This window comes from Haemorhous mexicanus, chromosome 1 (assembly GCF_027477595.1).
Source record: "Haemorhous mexicanus isolate bHaeMex1 chromosome 1, bHaeMex1.pri, whole genome shotgun sequence".
Taxonomy (NCBI): Eukaryota; Metazoa; Chordata; class Aves; order Passeriformes; family Fringillidae; genus Haemorhous; species Haemorhous mexicanus.
Window position 1 is genome coordinate 47979611 of NC_082341.1, and position 22100 is coordinate 48001710.

Below are 22100 nucleotides of genomic sequence, written 5' to 3' on the forward strand. Positions count from 1 at the left end.
GTTCCTGTTTTAACAGTTTGCTTAACTCTAGTAATAGGGACAGATTTTGCTGCCTCAAGCCATGCTGCACACCATGGAAGTGCTGCCATTTACCAGGGAATGCCAACTTTCATGAAGAACATAGGAAGAAACACAATAATCCATTGACAAAGTCAATTTTAGTCAAGAAATCTCTAAACAGTATGACATTCTTATTTTGGGACATTAACAAAATCAGTATATTTCTCACTTTGAAGTTAATTATGTTTTAGTGCTTACATTTACTCCTTGCAAATTCGCATCTCTATTCCCACCCTTTACTTCCTAATGTCAATGAAGTCCACTTCCAAACAGTGTTTGCAACCTTCACTTGCATTTATTTCAGTAGGAATTGAGCATCTACATGCCTGCTGGATCTGAGCTGGACTTGACCTATGTATTTTGCCATCAATTCCATCTCAAAAGCAAGGGCAGTGCCAGCTGCATGTGAGCAACATACATTGAACTGCATGTGGGTGTCCAACAAAGAGGCCAGGGTTGGCTCATGTTCAATTGCTGCTGTCCCAAAATACCAGTTGATGAGAGGTCTTGGCATGTCTATTGTATCACATCCTGCATCTTCTGCATCCTTGGCCAAAAACTGATGCTGGAGGCAAACTGCAGGATGTTCCCACATGACAGAAAGGCACATCACAGGATCATCAGTAGCTTACTCCTTAGCTATAAGGAATAAAGACTTCAAAAGGGCACCCAACGCAAATAGACAGAGGTCCCTGACTATAAAAATATGGAGGTTGCAGTCTTTCCAGGAGGCTGCATGTATGGCATGGACTCAGACACTTAGAGATTTAGTTTTCACATCTGCACTTAGGCATAGGAGCAAATGGAGCAAGCTTGGAAAACTTTTTAAATAATTCTGAGCACTTACTGCTTTATAAGGGCAGAGGGAGAAAACTTATGATCCAGTCAGTAGCCCCAGAAAACTGTCAGAAATGTAGGACAAGATGCTGCTCTGAAGATGGTAGTGGAAACTTCCAAACACTACTTTGATTCAACATGCTCCAGGGTAAAGACCTGTGTGGTTTGGTATGGCTATTTCAGCATAGAGCATAGAGGCCAAAACTGCATCCTGAATGAAGTGATGCACATAGCTGCAGTATGATATTTTATTTGAAAAAAGACAAATAGCCCAGCACTGCACATTTTGCAAGTGTGAACGCATGACTGATTTTGCAAGCATGAATGCATGACCTGCATGTCTGTCTACAAGAATGTGTGTGCCTTTAAAAGAGTGCTGCCTGCTGTCTTTGAAGACTGAAGAATTAATCTTCTCACCACAACGTCCATAGGAATCTACTTCAGACTCCTTTATTTCCCACCCTGGAGGGTGGGAACAGTAATTCTGCTTTCTGCCTGCTCTTGCCTTTCTGGTTTTGATAGCTCTGGGCTGACATCACTGCCTCCACCACTGGGGCCCTCAGAGGCCTGGAGGAATTAGGGCAGAAGCACCAATGTCATTGGAGGTTCCCAGCCCCTGCCTTACAATGTGGAATAAAATTACGTGTGTGTGTGTTACCGTCTGGGCTTTGTGCCCTGTGTGCTCGCTTCTGTGCACGGGGGTGTTGCTCACGCCCTCAGCATCCAGCTGTCACCATTAATTGGGCTCAGCTCAGGCTTCCATGACGCTGGGCAAAGGGGCTCATGAGCAAAAGGGAAGGAAAGGAAATGAAAGAAAAACCTGCTGGGCTCACCCTGCTCCCTGCCAAGGTTTTTCCCACACTTGCCCAGGGCTGATAAACAGCTTTGACGTTCCTGAAACAGCAGCAGCTGAGTTGCCAGCTCTACGTCACAGCCCATGTCACGCTGAAGGAGAGGGTTGGGTTTCACCCTCTGCACTAAAATTATCCTTCAGGCCAGGCCAGTGACTCAGTTTTGTTTTCTATGGAGAATGCATGCCCGCTCCTATCAGCTCTGCCACTGCCATCCTGGCCTGTCTGGCAGGGTTTTCCTCCTGCCCCAGTCCAGCAGTCTATGTGTGTGGCTAGACAGTGCCTGTGTGGCCAGACAGTGCCCTTCAGCCTGTCCCCACTGTCCCATCTTCATTCTTCTGATCTGTCAGGGACTTTGCTGTCCCCACACATGGGCCAGGCAGGTCTTCTCTGCTTTCCTACAGGACTTTTGAAGTTGTGGGAAAAGTTCTTTCTATCTTTCCATTGTCATGCCATTTTGAAATTATTTATGTGATTTCTTCTTCTTCTCCTTTTTTTTTGTATGTGAGCTGCTTTTGTTAATTTTATGGGATGATTTTTCATATGGATGTTTCATTTGGGTTTTTTTTTACCACAGACTTGGTGCCATGTAGCAACCCTTGTTTATTGCTGCAATACCTCATAATCAGTGACTTGTATTAAGAAGGACATTCTTGATGTTGGCAGCACTTTGCACTGGCAAGAGCACAGAAGGTGGAAATACTGAAAGTAATGACAAGTGACAGCAGGGATACCCTTACTCTTGATGGGGAACTATGCTGGGCTTTATTTATTGCTTTTGCTTTATTAAAGTAAGATGCTCTACTAAATCCTGTGTGCATGACCATAATTCATTCTTGAGAAGTCGATTTATAGAGAGACAGAAAACAAGATGTTTTCTCCTAGCATTCTACAGAAATGATGTTAAAGTTATTTTCAGAAAATGTTGACTTTTGAATTAAAGAAATTTTATTTAGAAAGCTCCAAAGATTTGTCATGGAACAAACGCTTTATCTATAAAGCAATATATAGCTTTAATATACATTTTTTAGCCTTAGAACTTCTACTTTAAAGTAAATAAACGCAGCTTGTCAGAAGAACTAAACTCTGTATAATCCCTCTCAGCTGGCATTCAGCTTTGAAAGAAGCTGCTTCTGTTGTAGGCTTGAAGAGGAGCTCTTGCCTAAAGCTAGCTACTTTTGCAACCATACAAATTCAGCTAACTAAAGACGTTGTCTCTTCCTGCAGACCCAGTCCTGTCAAAGGAATTGGGTTTTTTTACTTGTGTGTTGGCTCAGTACTCTGCAGATTTCCAAAGAAATATGATGTTTTATGCCAGCACAGGACCTGTTCTGAATCTTTTGTTTTTTCAAATGGCACTTGCTTGAGCACAGAGGAGACTATGAGCAGCAGGCAGTGTCCCTTACCACGGGAGAAAGCTCACCCAAACTGAAGACATTTTTTCCTGTTTCCAGCCTGCTGGGACATCCTAGGTGGGGAATCTCATTCAGAAATCTCGAGTTTCATATTGTTGAGAAGGGAAGAAAAATAGCAATAATAGAGCAAGGTGAAAAAATAAATTATGAAAATTAAAGTATACCAAGAGGGTGGTAGCCGAAAAAAAACAGTCAACCACACCCCTAAGAAAAGGGGTGGGGGAGGAGAGTGGGAAGAAAGGAAGATGGAGATCCATGTTTGCCTGCCCCTTCTCAGCCTATTTTATAAATTTATAGAAAAGATAATAATTATGGGGGACCAAATCCATATTCAAAGGTTCCTTAACATCAGCATTTCTTTTTGGTCAATACAAGTTCCTGATGGACCTCACCAATCTGACAGAGCACTCATGGAGTTTGCTCGCACAGATGCTGTTCACTCAGGGCCTGATGGCCCTGCAGGGACCAATGCATGCCTTTTGGGTGCCCTGCAAAAGGAAGGAGGCCTTGGATGGATTTGACCTTTCACACTTGCTTCAGGGAAGTACCAAACATTTGCACCTCCCACCGAAGTGAATAGATTAGGCGTGAAATGATCTCTAGCTGGTGGAAATAAACAGTCAGCACTTATGACTCTGTTCTTTCAATTCCAAGAAAAGTTTTCTTAACAGAGCTGCTGAATTTGGACATTGAAATTGCCCAACTCCCTTCCATTTAATTTGCACCTTGTGCTAGCTCACACTGCCAAAATGATATTGCCCTTATTTGTTCCAACAGTCTCAATCTGACAGATGTAGATGAAAAGTACTGATGGTCCCCATGGGAAACATTAGGAGTAAAAATCAGAGGGTGAAGTCCAGAGTGAAGTGAAGCAGGACAAGTTCCCCTACACCTGCTGCCTCTCCTATCACTCAGCCACCTGAGCTGGATTCGTAAAACAGCCAAGGGCAAAAGCTAAGCCACAGGAAGCAAGGCATTATTGTGCTTCAAAGACTGGGGCTGAGTGTTGCCTATATTTGAGCAGCTCTAGCATGATGTCAGATGTGTTGCTCACTAACAAAATCTCTCCCTCCAGAGGATCGTTTTAAACATCAGAAGAAAATGTTGGATATTGCCTTGACAGGGAAACATGTCCCTGCCAGCCAAAAGCACCAGGCAAGGGCAGCCAAGCACAATCCATCATTAAAACTTCCTCCTTTATTTCTACAGCAGCTGCCTGAAACATGGCTGGCAAAGGGCTGCAGAGGAGAGAGACATAAGTGGTGTGTGTTTGGTCAGGTGCCTTGAGCGCTGCACTCAACTTTGGGCACCTGAACCCAAGGGCGTGAGCAGAATCACAGCACTACAGTGCTGTAAACAATACTTGCTTTGTACTGAAAACCCTCACACTAAAGTGCCCTGCTATGTAACAGCAGCCCATAGGAAAATGTTTGGCATGAGACACAAACCTCACATCAGGCCATCAATGACCATAGTTAAAAAATAAAGTAAAATACAAAAGCCAAGTCTCACTTGCACTTCCGAAGAAAATTCCACCTACAGCGGCCAAAAGATGTGACTATATTTGTATTTTGATATGGCACTCAGTATCAGTTATATAGGAAGTTGTTACTTCCAGTCTGGATTACTGCTAGATACAGCACAGGATGGCAATGCAAATAGTACAGCCAGAGCTGATAGGGTCAGGATGTGCTAGTTCAGCATCCATTTGAGTGTGGCTACTTTCACAGCACCCTGAGAGAGCTGCAGGCTATGGGATAATAGGTTTTAGACATCTTCTGGGAGGTGTTGACCAACCTGTGAGACAACAATACAGATCTTAGACACATACCTACATTCCTAGAGAACAGTCTGTACCAGTGCTGAGATCAGGAAGAAATTTTCTGTGGGACAGATTGGCACTGTTTTCCGTGCCTTTTTGGCTTTCCTCTGCAGCATCAAGCATGAATTGGTCAGGGCTTCAAGGGCCCTTCTTGACCAGGTTGCTGCCTGCTGCTCATGCCCCACGAACGTGACCCTCGAGCCCCACATCTGGGGAAAAGCAATTTTCTAGACTTGAGGGTGTCCCCCAAGGGTTGCTTCTTGTCCTGTATGTAATTGAGCAAAGCTCCTTGCCAGGGCTCCTCGGGGCCTTTCCAACTCTTTTCCTGACTGCTGCACTTGTGCTTCCAAGGCACCACAAGTGCCCTGGCTCTCTCTGGCCCACTGTAAACATGGAGTGGGAGTGAGCTCTGCTCTTCCCGTGTCTCCATTTATCCAGGGGTTCTTGCTTGTGCAAGGCAGCCTGTGCTCGGAAGGGCTGCAGGCTTGCAGCCCCGTGAGGGGCTGCCACTTTTCAGCACTCCATGTGGGCAACACAAGCACCAGGCAGGCACAGGAGTGCTTTTCATGCATCACCACTCACCACTTTCACAGCAGAGAAAGTTTTGAAAGGCAAAAAGTGTGGTTTGTGTGTTATCAAGGTGTGTCATAATTTGGAAAATACCAAGCATTACTTCTTTTCTGTGTGACTGTAACCAATCCTGATTCTCCCATTTCAGAAAACTGGGACTGCTTCACCTGTATTTATAAACCCAAATTGTTTCAACTTTTATATCCAAAGTAATAAATGACTTTGGTTATTGTTTTTCCTCCTCAAAGGCTAAAAATCAAAATAATTTTAAAACTGGGGAAAAAATAAAAATAAAGTAGGAATGCTTGGGGGTTGGATTTTTCAAATGCCAAAATACAAATTCATACATAAAAAACACATTACCAAACAGAGAAAATCACATTCTTAAAACTTCTGAGGGTTTGTTGTTTTTTTTTTTTTCTAGAAAGAGTCTTCTTTGTGCATCAGTCAGTTATCAACTTTCCTGTGTCTGGTAAAGGTTAATACTTTTTAGATAATTTTCAGCGTTTTTTCAATATCAGTTACATATTTTCAAGACTGTTGTATTATCTGTGGCTTGATCCAGTGTCTGGGTCTCTCATTTGAAGGAAACTGGGTTCACCTGGCACCACTTCTTTTGGCTCCAGGCAGTTCCATTGTTTGGGTTATTCTATATGGCAGGGCTCAGGAAGGATGTGTAGTCAAACAAAATATGTGCTGTGATGGAATGATGTTTATAGACTATCTTGTTCATTCTCTCCAGAGAGAGCCTGGGTGAAGGACACTCACCAGGGCGATAAACCCAGCAAATGGCTCTCCACAAGATGTAGGGGATTTGCAATGTTCTGTCTTCGACTCTGCCAGACTTCAAGTGATGGTTTTTCAAGCTAAACTGAGGATTGCATTAACCTGCTCCTGGCTACACCTGCTTGTTAACATCTGCCCTGAAAGAGAGTCAGAAACATAAATTAAAATTCTTTATCTACTTACTGTTGGAAGCAGCTTTTTAGCCATTCCCACACATGACCTTCACATCCTTGTTAAATTTTGGGACACATAATGGTCAAGATGACCCTGCACCAGTGCTAAATACAGCAGGGCAATCACCTTTTTTGACCAGCTGGTTGTGGTGTATTTGGTGCATCCCGAGATTGGTTTGCCACTGCTGACTTGTATTGAGCCTGCTGTCAGCCTGCAGCACCAGACCCTTTCCTGTGGGGCTGCTCTCCAGCCATGCCACTCCCAATTCATACTTGTGGAAAGTATTTCTTCCTGCCAGTGTTTGTTCTTGTTGTTTCATACCACTGATGATTACTCAGTGCTCTAATCTATCCAAATCCTTCTGCAAGGCCTCTTGTCCCTTAAGAGAGTCAACAGCACATTCCAGTTTAGCATCATCAGCAAATTTCCAGCCCCTGTCTCTAGATCATTGATAAATATATTGAACAGAACTGTCCCTACAATGCTGGTGACTGACCTCCAGCAAGATTACCTACAACCTTTTGAGGCCTGCTCTTCACTTAATTCTTCATCCGCTGAACCATGTACCTGCTCACTTCACAGGCTGATGGCTTGTCTAGAGGAATGTTGTGAGGGACAGAATAAAATGAAATCCAGAAAATCTTCCTCGACTGCCTTCCCTTTATCCTCTAGGTGGGTGACCTTATGCTAGAAGAATATTAAATAAGTTATAAAGGACTTTCCCTTTGTGAACCCATGTTATCTGGTTGCCTTGTCCTATCAGTAGCACGCAGTATTATGTTCTCTGTCATTTTTCCAGGCACTGAGGCTGGGCTAACAGGTCTGTAGTTTCCAAGGTTTCCCTCATGCCCTTGTCAACTGGAATAACACGGTCTTCCTAGTCAGCAGGAACCTCCATTGCATAAAACCACCAGGGTCCAGCAACATTCTTGCTGAAGTAGCATAATTGGCCAACTGCACTACAAAAAGGGTGCTTGAGAATGCCTAAAAATTCTTGTTCAATGGTTGTAATGGCACTATCCTTGTAATACAGCCTTCTGTGAAGAACATCTGGACAGCTGCATCATCTAATCTTTTGGAAAGCTGAAAGCCTAAACTTTCTGTGAGTTTATGCGAATATGGTGTCAAGGTCAGTGGGAGATATACTCAGAGAGTCCACTTTTTATTTTGCTGGCAGACAATGAAAGATTAGTCTCGCCCTTTGCACAGTGTCAGATACCAGAAATAAAGTATTCAGCTTCAGATCAGACTTTCAGCCACATTATTCTGGCAAGTATGACAGGAAAGTAGACATCCCACTGCACAGTTCAAGATTGATATTGCAATGTTCTGTTGCAGGGGCATCAATGGCTCTGTAATCTGCAGCAGGGCATGAAGGAGCATCATTACAGAGTCTGTCAAATATCTTTGGTTCCAGTCCAGTATGACAGTGATTTGGGCTCCATATTTGTTCATTGTTCATTGCAATTTTTTAATACCTCTTGTGGAATTTCTTAATGAAAGACTGGAAAACTCTAAGGAAAATTAGTGTCTGTAATTTATTTAGCTCTCAGAATAGCACAGGCCAGTTCACTTTATTGGTCCTAGCATTTTATTTCAAGTTATCTGCAGTAGCTGCCAGGCTCAGCTGCCACTCATTGAAGTTTAAGCTTATACTTTTCTGCCAGAAGCCTTTCCTCCTCTATCCGCCCTATGGCTGGCCTCTGCTCCAAGCTCTCACACCACTTTTTTTTTCCAGTTACTCCATCCTGATGCTTCCATTTTTTGAACTTACTGACATATTATAAATATTTCCTCTTTGGTATTAAGATGCTTGATCCCTTTTCAGATGGCAATTGAGAACACTTCAGCCCTCACTCTTAATGGCGTATTATATTCAGTTGTATGTCATGCATTTGTGTATAATAGAAGGATAACATATATTATTGCCAGTTCATAAAACCACTTGCTGTGGTTATTTACTCTTCATTTTACATGCAGTGGTTGTAACACCATCTTTGGAAGTTTCCATTACTTCTATAATCATTATATTAAGCTTTTTCAGTCTTATTAATCTTCTCCTGTTCCTATACTTCAAACCCTTTGAAGTATAACATTAGAAAGGGTTGATGTCTACTCATGAAACTCATTACTATTTTGATGTTCCTTTGTGGCATATCCTGACAAGGTTATCTGAGAGTGTGATGCTCTTGACCACTGTATAAACCCTTAAAGTACATTTATTACAGAAAGCTTTTCATTTGAACTCCTGCTATCCTGGTAGGGGTCTTCCTAAGTTAAACATGGCCTCTCCAAGAAAGAAGCTTTTCCAGATGGTGTGAGCTCATTTTTGTTCTGTATTTAGCTTTAGTGTTGTTTCCACAGGATCTAAAGATGGGCTGAAGTTAAAAAGCAAGTGGAAGGTTAAATCGCCAAGGAGATGGAAAAGAGTGCTTTCATGAGATCTATAAATCTTCTCGATATATTATAAAATTACAGATAGCTGCCTTGGCCAGATTTGATGCTAGCAGTCAAGAAACTAAGCACTAATTTAACATTTTTAAACTGCTTTAGAATTGGTTCACATTTCAGTTGGAATCTGGGTGACTCATAGCAATCAGGAGGTACAAAAGACCTTGCTCCAGATCTTTGTGCAGTGCAAAACTGTGTCAGTCCACAGCATCCAGTGGAGCTACTCTGGCTGGCACCGAGCAAGTCGCTGACTCTTGCATACTGCTTTCTGTCTGTGAAATCCAGAAAAGCAACCCTCCTGGAGCTGGGCAGCTCCAAGGGCCGTATCAGAGAGCTCCATGGCTCAGCCTGGCTCAGTGTTTTTTCCATTTCCACTGACCTCAGCAGCAGAGTGATGGTGAACTGCCTCTGAAACAAATTATGAATCCATCAGCTTTGCTGCTCTGTCCATGCAAGTACCCCAGGAGACATGAGACATGATATGGGGGAAGTGACCTCACAGTTCTGAGTGCTGACTCTGGCTCCTCTCTGGCATGATGAAGGCAGGATATTTTCACGTAAGCAACGCACGAGCACGCCCTTGAATTGACTGTCATTTCCTTGTCACCCTGCGAGGCACAGCAGATGCCAGCCAGCGCTGTCTGCAGTTGCATAAACACACACCGTCAAAGACCTGGAAGTCACACGCTGGCACGGCGCACAGGCAGCGCTCCTGCTCTTGCAATTAATGAACTCTTGGCAGGACACTGCTGGGATCTCAGCAGCCCCCAAAGAGCACAAGCCAGACTGCTCAGGGGTGGCACTGGCTGAGATGAAAGACTTGGCTCCAGCGAAAAAGAAAGCGGAAGCAAACAGCAGCCTTCTGCCAGTAAGTGCATTTCGTAAGGCCAAGGCTCAGTGTTGGTGCTCAGCACAAGGTGGATTTTCTTTACTCATGCTCTGCTCAGTGCTTGTCAGCATCACTCACGGCTCTGTGATGTCGCCTGGGTGTCCTGTTTGGTGCACAGGTCAAACCTCAGTGCACCTGGAGCACCACAAAAGGTCGTCCTGACATGATGAATAGAAAAGCTTTGGCCTCCCAAGCTGTAATGGCATGTGTGCAACTCCAAGAGGTCCCTGTTGCTTGAGGTTTCCATACAGTGTAGATGGTGGCATCCTATGCTAATAATCTGAATAGCCAGTTCTATTTGGATTAAATTCCTTGAGAGGACTCAAATTTAGGCCACACAGAGTTTTGCAAGGATTCCAAGAGGATATGTGAACACAGCTGGGCAAAACTGAGATAATCTACTCCAAAATACAGAGTGTAATGCTGTGCTAACTCTAGGACATTGTGACACCAAGTTCCTCATCTATTCAAGGTAAATGACCTCAAAACAAGATCCAGACCCTCACTGGAAGACTGCAAATGGACATTTTCAAAGTCAAGCCCAAAGGTTAACTCAAGGCTATGGAAATAAATTCCAGTATATGTCTGGATGGGGCTTGTCCAGGCTTGTCTAGCCTTTGCTGCTTGACCGAAAGGCGGCACTGCGGTGGTTTCACCTCAGAGACACCTCTGGCTAAACTGCGTGCTGCAGCTGGCACTGGAGACAAGGTCAGACATGCACAAACCCCTCAGCTTTACCTCTGAGCAGATGCTTTGAGGCGAGGTGAAGGAAGGGGTGGATTCTGCCAGAGTTTCGATCCAGAGTCTATTCGGATGGCAGGCTTCTGAATCCAATATCAACTACTAACAGAATACCTAACTGCGTGGTCGCTGGCTCTTTTAACCCCCAAGAGAGAGGGGGAGGGGAGGGGTAAGGAACCAGGTACACAGTGGACAGGTCTCACATGCAAGGGACACCTGGGTGGGCCAATGGACCCCCAGGGTTGCAGGGCATCTTTTGAACTCTGCTAATCAACTCCATGCCCCTCTGGAATGCCAGGATTGACAGACAGCATCCAGCAGGGCTCAGGGTGGGGAGAGGGGGAAGTGATTGACACCTGGGAAAGGACAGGATACCTGAGACAAACTATGACATCACACTGCTACACAAGGTCATCAAGGTAACTCCTTATCAAGCTTTACCTTCCCAGGCAATGACTGTCCATTTTTTTGCCATTGTGGCACCCAACACCCAACATGTCAGCCTGAAATGCTCAGCACCAGCCTGCATGGGGTGAGCAGGAAAATGTCCCACTGTGATGCCTTGCCTTTGTGAAAGCAGCTAGAACATAAACAAGCTACAGTGGATTTCGTGGAATGTTTTGTTCAAATGAGAATTTCTCTGGCATAAACTCAATGAGTCTTGATCCTAACCCTTACTTCTTCCGAGCCAGTACAGCTTTGGCCTGCTTTATGCTCCAATTTCTAACATGTAAATTCTAGTTGATACTCATTACCCTTAATGATCTTCAATTTTCCAGCACTGGAGATTCTTTACTACTCATTTTAAAATCACAGTAAACATTAAGAAACCAAATCACCTTGCTATTTATGCTTGAATGGATTTATAGTGTTAGAAGTTATGGTTGACCTCTTATTTTCTGATCTTCTTTTCTTATATTTTGAATTTAGGAAGAAACTTTGGACAGGAGTGAATCTTATTTTGATGTGAAAAATGGACATATGAAAGAGGGCAAAGTGGCACTAGGTAATGAACATATATAACCAAGTAGAAATGGTTTTTTATTTAATTTTGAAAGTAACCCACACATTGAAAAATAACCTATAGCCCAATAACATTTTGTTCTGTCTTTTGGAGATAACATACACAAGCAAACAGGCATTTAGGTCAAAGACTTAGTGACTCATTTCATATCTCTCTAATGCAAATAAACAAAATATTTCAGTTTATCAGGAATTTTTAAGCTCAATATCTGTAAAACAAAAAAAAACCCCAAAGTCATAGATTCAAGTTTGTAAAGTTTTGTTGTTGTTGTTGCAAGTACTATTGCCTTATACTGCAAATTTAAACAAAAGTTGCTATGAATTTTCCTGTAGATAGAAAATCATGAAGTGATTAATTTCCTAGATTTTTTTATCCTCCTTTATCACATAAGTGTTTTCTTGGAATATTATTATTGTTATCAACTGATCTGAAATTCAGACCTGTAAGTCTGTAGCCATGCTTTTCATTTACTTAAATATGGATCAAATGTTCCTATAGCTGATGATAAAAAGGGACTTCTATTACTTTGATGAGAAAACAAATGTTTTCTCTTCTTCCAAAATCTGAGGAAGCAAAAAACGTGTTTTGCTAATCTCTACAGTGTATTATCGTGAAGTGAGAGGGGGAAAATACTTCTGTTTGTTCAAACCACTTCATGAAATTGAACCTTATCAATGTACAGGAAACAATCTTTTTAAAAAATTGGCAAATGAAAGCAACTCAGCTTTCACAATTCAGTTTCTTAAATCCATATTTAAGCACTTTAAATATATTATAAAAGACTGGTTTATTCAGCTGGTTCAACCCCTGGGAAAAAACCCAAAAAATTAATATTTCAATTGCCTGTAAATTCTCTTGAAACATAACTTCTGACATTCACTTTCAAAAATTAGAGTCGAGACTTTGATAACTTTAATCAAAGGAAATGAAGTGCTTTCTACAGACAATCTGGGGAGATCCAGCTTCAGTGCTGTATACACATTCTATATGTGAAAGTTACTTTAAGAGTATGTTTTGGACCCTGTAAACTTCATTTTCATTGTTCTTCAGAAATGTATATAGATAATACTGAGGGAAAAAATCTCTTTGTTCTAATTGCAGATATAAACAATTACAAAATCCTGTTAAAGGATACACTTACTAAACTTATTAATAGATTCAGAGAATTGTTTAGGCTGGAAGAACCTTTCAGATTATTGGATCCAGCCATTAGCACACCACTGTCAGTGGCTCTGTCTACTACAATATACTTTGAAAATGAAATTTTCAATTTTTTATTGTGTCTTATAAATGTCTGGATTTCACACTACAATATTTTAACTTACAAGATACTGAAAAGAGCTGCAAAGCTAAAAAAATGGGGAAAGGTCAAATTAGAGTTGCCTTAAAATGAAGAAACTCAGCTTGGAGTTCATGTTCTGTACACTGAGCATTGCCTCACTGAAGTGAAGACTGTAGGATAAATCAAAGAAAGGGAAGCTGAAGCTAGGGAAATGATGAACAAAAAAAGAAAGAGAAGAAAATGGAAGGGCTCCTGAAAGCAACAGCTTATGCACTGCAGATTTCAGTTTATATCTCCTTGAAGTATTCAGTTCCAAAAACATATTATCTCCCAGTGTTGTTAGAGAGTTAGCAAGCAATGTTTTGACTCCCAAATACAAGTTATGTTTCTGTCACACTGAAACTTATTGCTAGTTAGAAGTGATGGAAGGTTTATCTGCCTAAATAATGATCCCCATTTGTTCTACTGCAGCTAGGGTATGTGCTGAAACCTAATGAAAGTATTGGAATGGTGCCCAATGATTTTGAAGAGATTTGGATCTGGTCCTGAAGAGCTAAAGAAAAAAAAGCTATTCCTCCGCTCCTTTCTCAAGTCTAAAATAAATTGTGAATGTGATTGCATAGTCATGCTAGAACACAGATATTGTGATAACAGATAACAGGCATCTTTATGCCTCAGTGCTTTTGGTGTGTGTATCATACCCTAACAAACACAGACACACAGAGCACAGTTCTTGCTCACTTAAATGATTTCATTATTCCTATGTATCTCATAGCTGACTCATCATCCTCCTGCATTAGGGTAAGGATAGATTTAGATCAGATATTTGGAAGAAATTATTTTCTGTGAGGGTGGTGGGACACTGGAACCTGTTGCCAGAGAACCTGGACACCCTGTCACTGGAAGTGTTCAAGGCCAGGTTGGATGGGACTTTGAGCAACCTGGTCAAATGCAAGGTGTCTCTGCCCAAGGTACGGGGGTTGGAATGAGATGAGCTTTAATGTCCCCTCCAACTTAAAACCATTCTATGATTCTGTGATTGCTTGGCATCAGCATCCTACTGCATCTCTCCCTGACAGTTTGATCTCCTGAGGGTGGCCTGTAGGGTGAAGAGAGTCTGTGGCAGCCCTGTTTAGCAACATCCCACTGACAACACAGCAGAAATAATCTTTACCACAGATGGATCTGTGTTGCTGTTTGCAATTTGTCTGAAACAAATGACTTCATAGAGGTAAAACTCTCGAACCTCTTTTCCATCCCCTGGTCAGTACAGGTCACAGACTGGGTTACACGCACACTGCACAGAGACAAAGGAAAATTTTGTCTGGGTGCTCAGAACCTTTTTTAATCTCACCCACACTATAATAACTTGTCCCAGTCGGACAGCAGTGCAGGGGCTGGACAGGCTTCCTGCATTGTACTCCCAATGTCTCCTGGCTCGGGAAGTGACAACATCTTGAACTAATTTTTTTAAATGGGGGTTGATTTTAAGCAACATATTTTCCAAACTGTTTTTTTTAAGTGTAAGTCTAATTATCTTTTTTTTTTTCTTTTTTCCCTTTTTTTTTTTTTTTTTTTTTAACCACTTGGCAGAGAAAGGAATTCCGTGCAGGACTTTGAATGAGGGACACTCAGGGCAGCCAAAGACATCAGCAACTTCTGCCAGGCACCTCTGGAAGGCAGGAGGATCACTAGAGGCTGGATGTAGGCTCCTCCATCAGCAAGCCCTCAGCCGCAGACAGGATCAGTAGCCACAACCCAATCTGCTGCTCTGTCCGCTGCAGACAGTTGTCCTTTTCCACATGGCCAGGTACAACACTTCTGGGACAAATTTGGGGGTATTCATCACCAGCAGTGAGGGCGTGGCAGACCACCATTGTTGGGGCTTCAGTAGAAAGGTCTCATGGTTACCGTTCTGCACATGCAGGGAGAGATTTTCACTGTATTTTCTCCTCCTGGATGTTAAGAGTCATTTGAAGTAATGTGAAATAATGGGTAGCCAAAGTTTCATCTCCCCTCACTGCCTTCTCACCTTTGAGCCTCCACTTGTGGAGCTTCCTTGGCACATCAAGAATCTGCACAACAGGGAAGAGAACTTAGCCAGCCCAGCTGCTTCAGGCTTGTTGGCTTACCTTGTGTGGAAAATCCAGGAAGCACCAAATATCCACTGAGGCTGTTTCGCCAGGCCCGAACATTCAAATTTCATGAAAAGTGCTCCCAAATATAATTAGAGTGGGTTAAAGCCCCTAAAATTAGTTTGTTAGATTGTCAGTGGATGTACAGTTGTTTCTTTGCAACTCATGATCAGACACTCCTGCATGCCAAAGAGGACAAGTTTCCCAAAGGGATTTTCCTTTCCTTAGGCTTGCCTAGGGAAGTGGGGTGGTGAATGTGCTGCAAGACGCCCCATGGTCCACACCAGTGGGACGAGGGGAGGTTCCATGCCATGCTCAGGGCTATCACCTGCTGCAGAATTTGGGAGGGTGAACCCAGATTCTTCACAAAGGTTCAAGTTTTTCTCTCTTTGTGAAATTTTCCACCTCCTTCACAGACAGGGTTCTCTGGCTTTAGGCTGGTTTCCATGAGGCTGGATGGGAAAGCTTCACAGCAGCAGGACATTTTATTGCTGCCTTTTGTATTTTGCCCAGACAGCATTCCTCTGACCATGTGCCCACTGTCAATGAGTGTAGATTTTTCTTCGGTGCTTTGGGTGCTTTTATCTTCCTAAAAATCCAGCTTCCAAGAGTATGACTGGCAGGTAGCTAAAATGTAAGCTAATATTTAATCCAGGACTCAGTGCCAAGGACTGATCTCTACACAGAGAGGTCTGGATCTTGCCCTGCAGTAGAAGAGCCTTTGCAACGTGGCTCCCTTAAGCCAAGTGAGCAGCTGGGTGTAGGTCCTGACACCCAGCCTAATCTCTCTGGCTATCTTCCTGAAGCAAGGGGGAGCTTTTAATCTAGATTTGGTGTTTTATCCAAGGATAGGAAACTCATACGAGGTATAGCCCAGGGAGCATCTTGACTATGGCCAGCTTTCTAGCCCCAGTAAAGGTACAGCCCCACTTTTCCACATTAGTCTTGTGTCTGGTCTGATGTCTTGATCTCTTACAATGGGCAAAACTAGACTGTAGTTAGTTTTAGCACCTCCACCTCTCCAACAGCTAAGCTAGAAAATGGTTGCTCCAACAGCTAAGCTAGAAAATGGTTGCTTTAAGAAACATAAATTTAGTTTCAGGCTGTAAACTACATATTTTTCATCACATAGGTTGCTTTAGGCTGACTGGTTTTGTCCAGGTCTGCACAAAAGCATTAGTCTGTAAAGGTCTGTTCTTTTTAGGAATGGGTAAATTAAGAAACTCGGGAAGGGAAGTTTACCATAAACATCCTTTCATTGCAGCTGAGGTACCAAGCTCAGGTTTCCTACAGTAAAATGTTAACTACCATAACAAAACAATAAACCTTAGATTGAGCTAAGAATTGTATTCAATATTTAGAGATCATGCATAACCATCAAATGGTACTATACCAAAATTTTGCTCTGGGGGACCCTTGCGCCATTGCACAACCCTTGGTTTAAACTTCAGAGCAAAGTGGACAAAATGAGCCAAACCAGCAATTTTGTATTAAGAAAGAGGGGAGAAGTTTTTCAGAGGGGCCAAGAAGCAGCTAGCTCAGCAGCAGGTAGCAGGGAGGGAGTGTTTCTTATGAAAGAAGCAGGATCAGGAGTGTGTTTCAGTGCCTTAGCTAGTCATTTCACAGCAGAGGTTTTCAAAAATCATTGAACTACATTAGAGCATTTAATACCAAGGCTGCCACTGAATTTTATCAAAATCCCCAGATTTTGATAAATCTATAGGGAAACTGTGTCATTGTTACAAGAGCAGACAAGGAGCACAGTCTTAAGCTTGCAATTTTGCCATTAAAGGATTCAGATGCCTGGCATGGGGTCTGGTAGCCTCCAGTCCCGCAAAAATATTTAACAATTTAATGCACTTTTCAACACTATGAGGTAGAAGTGATTAGCAAATGGAAAAGTTTTGGCAGGACTTGATGCAAATTCTTCACCAAGTTCTGACCCTGCCACTCAAAGTACACTCAACCCTTCTCCACACTGATGTAAAATGCTATGGAAATGCAAAATGCTGACCAAGAGGTGAGGGTTGCAGTGCCTGGGCTGTGGATGGGGAGGGCATCTCCCAAGAACAATAAACCCCACTCCTGCCTGTCTTTCCTGCTCCCAGCAGCAGCATCTGGCTTTATGCTTTGGGATTTTGCCTATATAAAACTGATCTATGTTGATGCAAAAAGAAAATAATTGGAAATCTATCTCATAGTCATATGACACCAGTACCTACAAGACAGCTGAGCACCAAAAAATCTTAATTTCAGGTAGCCTTTTGACTTCAAAGCACATTGCAGATGGCTGAATGAGATGGAGCTAAGAATGTTATGCTCCATGGTAAGATTTTGGACTATACTTTAATGACTTGGAAATATTTGGATCAGGTTTAGCAGTGCAAATATGCCAAGCAAAGGGGTGAAACTCAGCACACAGATACCTGGAGGTACCAGTAAGAGCAAATTAGCCCTGGGAACATCACCACTATCTCCTACAGATATTTTAATTGTGGAGTGAGGGGGCTGCAGGAGGCTTGGGACAGACCCAAGGAAGGACTTTGCCCTTTGCCCAGTGCCCCTGTAAGATCTCCAGCCTGAAAGGGTGGACTGTGCATACAGCAGCAGAGGTGGCTGTCCATGCTTGTCTGCAGATTTTGTGAACTTTAGTTTGCCAGAGCCCTGAAATGGAATATTTGCCGCGTGTCACTGCTGCCTCTCAGACACAACACTCAGAAGCTTTTATCCAATTCTTAGTTTCCCCTTTGTTTGCATATCCTGCATGGGACTAGAAGGTGATTATAAAGGCAAAAGTGTTTACATAATGTTTCTCTTCCAAGGCCCAAAGTAAATTCACTTGAAAGATTCCAGTTAACTTCACCAGGCTTTGGACCAGTGTCTCAAGAAAAAGATGCAAACTTTGATTTGCAATCTCCTGTACCATCAAGTTGATTTAGTTTGGAAAGCTGACTTGTAATTTAGCACTTAAAACACTTTAACCACTGTTTCTGAGGAATTTTAAACCTAAGCAGTATAAAAAATCATTACTCATGGACACTTTGTCATAGAGTCAAGTTTTTAATTTGCATTTAAATCATGATTTTACCAAATATTGTCTTTCTTTCTATTCAGAAAGAAAGAAATTCAGAAACTGATAATTTATATTTCCCTATCTAGTTGAGGACTAGAAAGCCTTCACTCATGTTCATAAAGCCTAGCCTTATATTAGATTTGAAGACTGTGGCAGCCTTGTTTATACTATAGTTTTGGGAGAGGATTGCCTGTCTTTTCAAATATTTTCATCCTTAAAATGTTAATCACTGGACTTAAAAAATAGATTTATGTCTTCCTATTTCACTACAATGACTTTTTTTTTTTCTCTGGGAGACAACATGCAAAGTAAAAGTAATGACAAACCTACTTTTGGAAAAAATTTTCAGAGAAAAAAGGTAGTACATTTTTGAGGATTTAAAAAAATGGCACTCATTTAAACCTATTATAGTATCATTGTTACAGACACAGTGAATGTTTTCTAACAAGAACTTCTCTTAAATGAAAATGAAACCCACAATATAATAATGAACTGGAAAAGGATTACCTTCCAGAATATCCAACAGTTTTCAGCTGCTCAGTGCTAACTGTTGTCAGTTAGCTGCTGACTTAAGGATTTGAACTAGATCCTTTCAGAAGACAACTGATTTTTCATTGTATGTTGCAAAAAGTGCATCCTTGGAGAACTTAACAGACTGTTTTCTATAACCAGAATATCTGAACAAGATTTCTATTCTAAACCCTTCTTCTGAAGCCATTTCTCTTCTTTCACCTTATCTCTCTGAAGTATGAGGAATTGAAGTTGCTCGGGGTCATGTCCAGCTTTGTCTTGAGCTTCTCCAAGGAGTGCATCTCCAAGGATGAAGCTTTCTCTCTCTCAGGGCTGCACCACTCACCCAGTGGATTTTTTCCCCCCTTTACATCCAGCTAGCATCTGCCCTGCTGAAAATCTCAGCTGTTGCTTTCCGACTTTTCCCGAAGCACTTTGGAGATCCTGGCTGAATGTGATCTATAACCAGACTTCAGGGAGTTTAGGACAGCAGCCATCCTTCTTTGCCTGCTGTATGTGCCAGCTCAGACAGGATATCACCACTTTGGTGGATCAGTGATGCCAGTTGCCCTCACAGGTAGCACTCAGTCTCAGACACTCGAGGAGACTGCTGGTTCTGGTATGCACCAAAAGCTCCTACAGCTCAAAATCCTGGGAAGCACCTTCCTCTTCCTGACTCCAAGGGTATTTGGGTGTTGAAATGTTTGTCTCTGCCACCCTTCTTGTCTCACCTGCAGATGTTTACAAAGTCTGGGCTATTGACTGCTACACCTTAGTCCCCTTCTAAGTGTCCCTAAAGTGTGCTCAAAGAGGTGGTAGAAAGAATGGAGAATATGGCAAATTAATTACCAAATAACCTGAAGGTTTGAAGACTTTTTTGTATTTTCATCAGTATTTTACAATATTTGTCATTTTCCCTTTGAAACAAAGCTGTCTAATTTTCAGCGAATTTGGGAATGAAATGTTGATCTATTACAGAAGGGAGCCTTATTTTGTCACATAAAAGAATGAAGAGGAATCTGCAATAGATGAAGTCCCCAGACATAGTGTGGTAAACCAGTAGACAGACTTTGTGAAATGAGGAGTAATTTATGGTCTCTTATTGGAGGATCTTTATGAATAATTCTATCCTGGAAACAACTTAAACAGCACCAGCTGCATTTTTAGAAACATTAGTAAAAAGTCAGGTCTTCTAAATTCAAATGACATTTTCAAAATATAACAAAACACAAATGCAGTCAGCAGAGTTGATCGCCTTCAGAAAACAGAGGAAATAATTTCAATTTACTTCACTTCTTTTCACTGTCATTTAGACTGAGCAACATCCTCTGGAACTGAAATTTCAACTTTCTGCAGCAAATACTCCAATTCTGGATGCAGCAAGGCAGAAACGTTTATGGTTTAGACTGGGGAAAGCCTTTTACTTCTATATTTAGAAGTATAGAACTTTAGAACTATAGTGACAGACACAGAAACACAGCACCAAGGTTGGTATACAGGTGTGAACTGCTTCACTTCTCAATGTCTCTACAGATTTTCTGCAACCAGAGAGCACTGGCTGAATCAAAGCTGTAAAAGCTGTAATTAGTTTTTTATTAAAATATTAAAAAATGATGGATAACTTAAAAAAAAAAAGTATCAATCTTGGGAGTATAGAGAACAGAGACTTGGAAAAGTCAGTCAAAATCTAGTTTTAAACCTTAGTTTCTGCTTCTCCAAACATAATCTCAGTGGCTGATGTAAATTCACATTCTGAATTCATAACCAATTATTTAATATGGAAATATTTTGGTCTAGCTGAAGTAAAGCATTCACCTTCCTCTGAACTAAGTAAACCACCTGGATATATAATTAGGGAAATCAAGAATTCACTTCAGATTTAATTTACACTTCCTCCAACAGCCTAAGAAGTTTTAATGTGCAAGTTGCCATACCGTACAGTATAAGGCAATAAACTCTAGCCCTAACTTTTCTAGCCAGGGTAGATCAGTCATCCTCAGGCAGGCAAGAAACAAGGAGCAACTTTAGTCTCATGTCTGTAAATTCTTGTCCCTGTCTACAAAACAGACACATTTTCTAACACACATTTTTAACATTTTATTTTTAAACTCTTCAGTGCAGCAACAATAGTTTTGCAGCTTTGTGCTAGGGTTGCAGACAGCAATAAAAGAATTGCAATGAAGCCTTTGGGTATTTATCGTCCCAGATTCAGAAAGCCTGTACCAGATGGGAAGAATGACACAGATCCTTGCAGGAAGTGTCTCCAGCATCAGCACCACCACTAATACACCTTTAAAATAAAAGGGAAGTGTTGAGCATCCCTGACAACATGCACTTTGTAATCATCCTGTGAAGGGTTGCTCTTTCTCCTTCTCTGATGGTCTGTAACCTGGCCACAAAGAGCTGGCAATGACATGCATATACCCGGGCCACTGGGGATGCCTTCAAGGACTGCACCTGTCAGCAGGATTATTAGGAGATTTATGGACTGATAAAATACTGAATTAGAAATACTTTTAATGGCCCACTTGGATGGAAAAATAGCTGCAGGTCAGCTGACAACAAAAGTTAGGTGTAGCTGAATGTCTTTTCCTAAAATCCATTTCCGTCTGCACTGAAGACAGAGCATTTACTGCAATATTATTGTTGCCCCAGAAGGAACCCTAGATTAAACTGCATCTGAAGGAATAATTGGACAAGAACGAAAAAAATTTATTATTTACCAAAAGGCCTCCAACCCAAACCACAACAGAGACAAAGCCACTACATTTCACAAGACCAGTCTGAAAGGAAATTCTTGTGCGTCATTTAAAAGGCCATTTGTTTTTATAATATAGGACCCTCTAATGGAATAAGTGTTTCACCTTCATCATTCTTATATAAATTTTGGCATATTAAAATATTGCCTTCCTTCATGGAGGCTTATGATCATTCTCAAGAATTACAAGAGAGAAAATCCAACAGGACAGTCAGAGGGGATGGCTAATTATAGGATATCTTTGTTTGTAGTACTGAAAAGACTCTGCTAAGAAAGTTAAAGAATAAGAACTTTAAATTTTGACCTTGCCATCAGCTTCTAAATGTTTGGTTTTTTTTTTTGGCAGGAGTATTTTTAAATTCCTCTCAAATAACCTTTTGATAATATTTAAACTTTATTTTTACATACTCTTTGAAAACAAACCAGTTTGTTGAATATTTTTGTTCTGCAAATTTAGCAATCATATGAGATCTCCTGCTTTGACAAAACCAATATTTTAACACTGAGACATCCAAAACTCCCTGCAAATTAATTATCACATAGTAAAACCTGAGACAACAGCAATTACAACACTGACAAAGTTACCTTAAAGGTTAAAATAACTTTTCCCAAAGTTCTAGCTTTGTGTGCTCCAATCTTTTTCTCTCAAAGCTCTAGAAGAATAGAGAAATGGGAGGGTGGTCTTGAAGAATTACAAGAATTACAGACTGCAGTACAGGAAC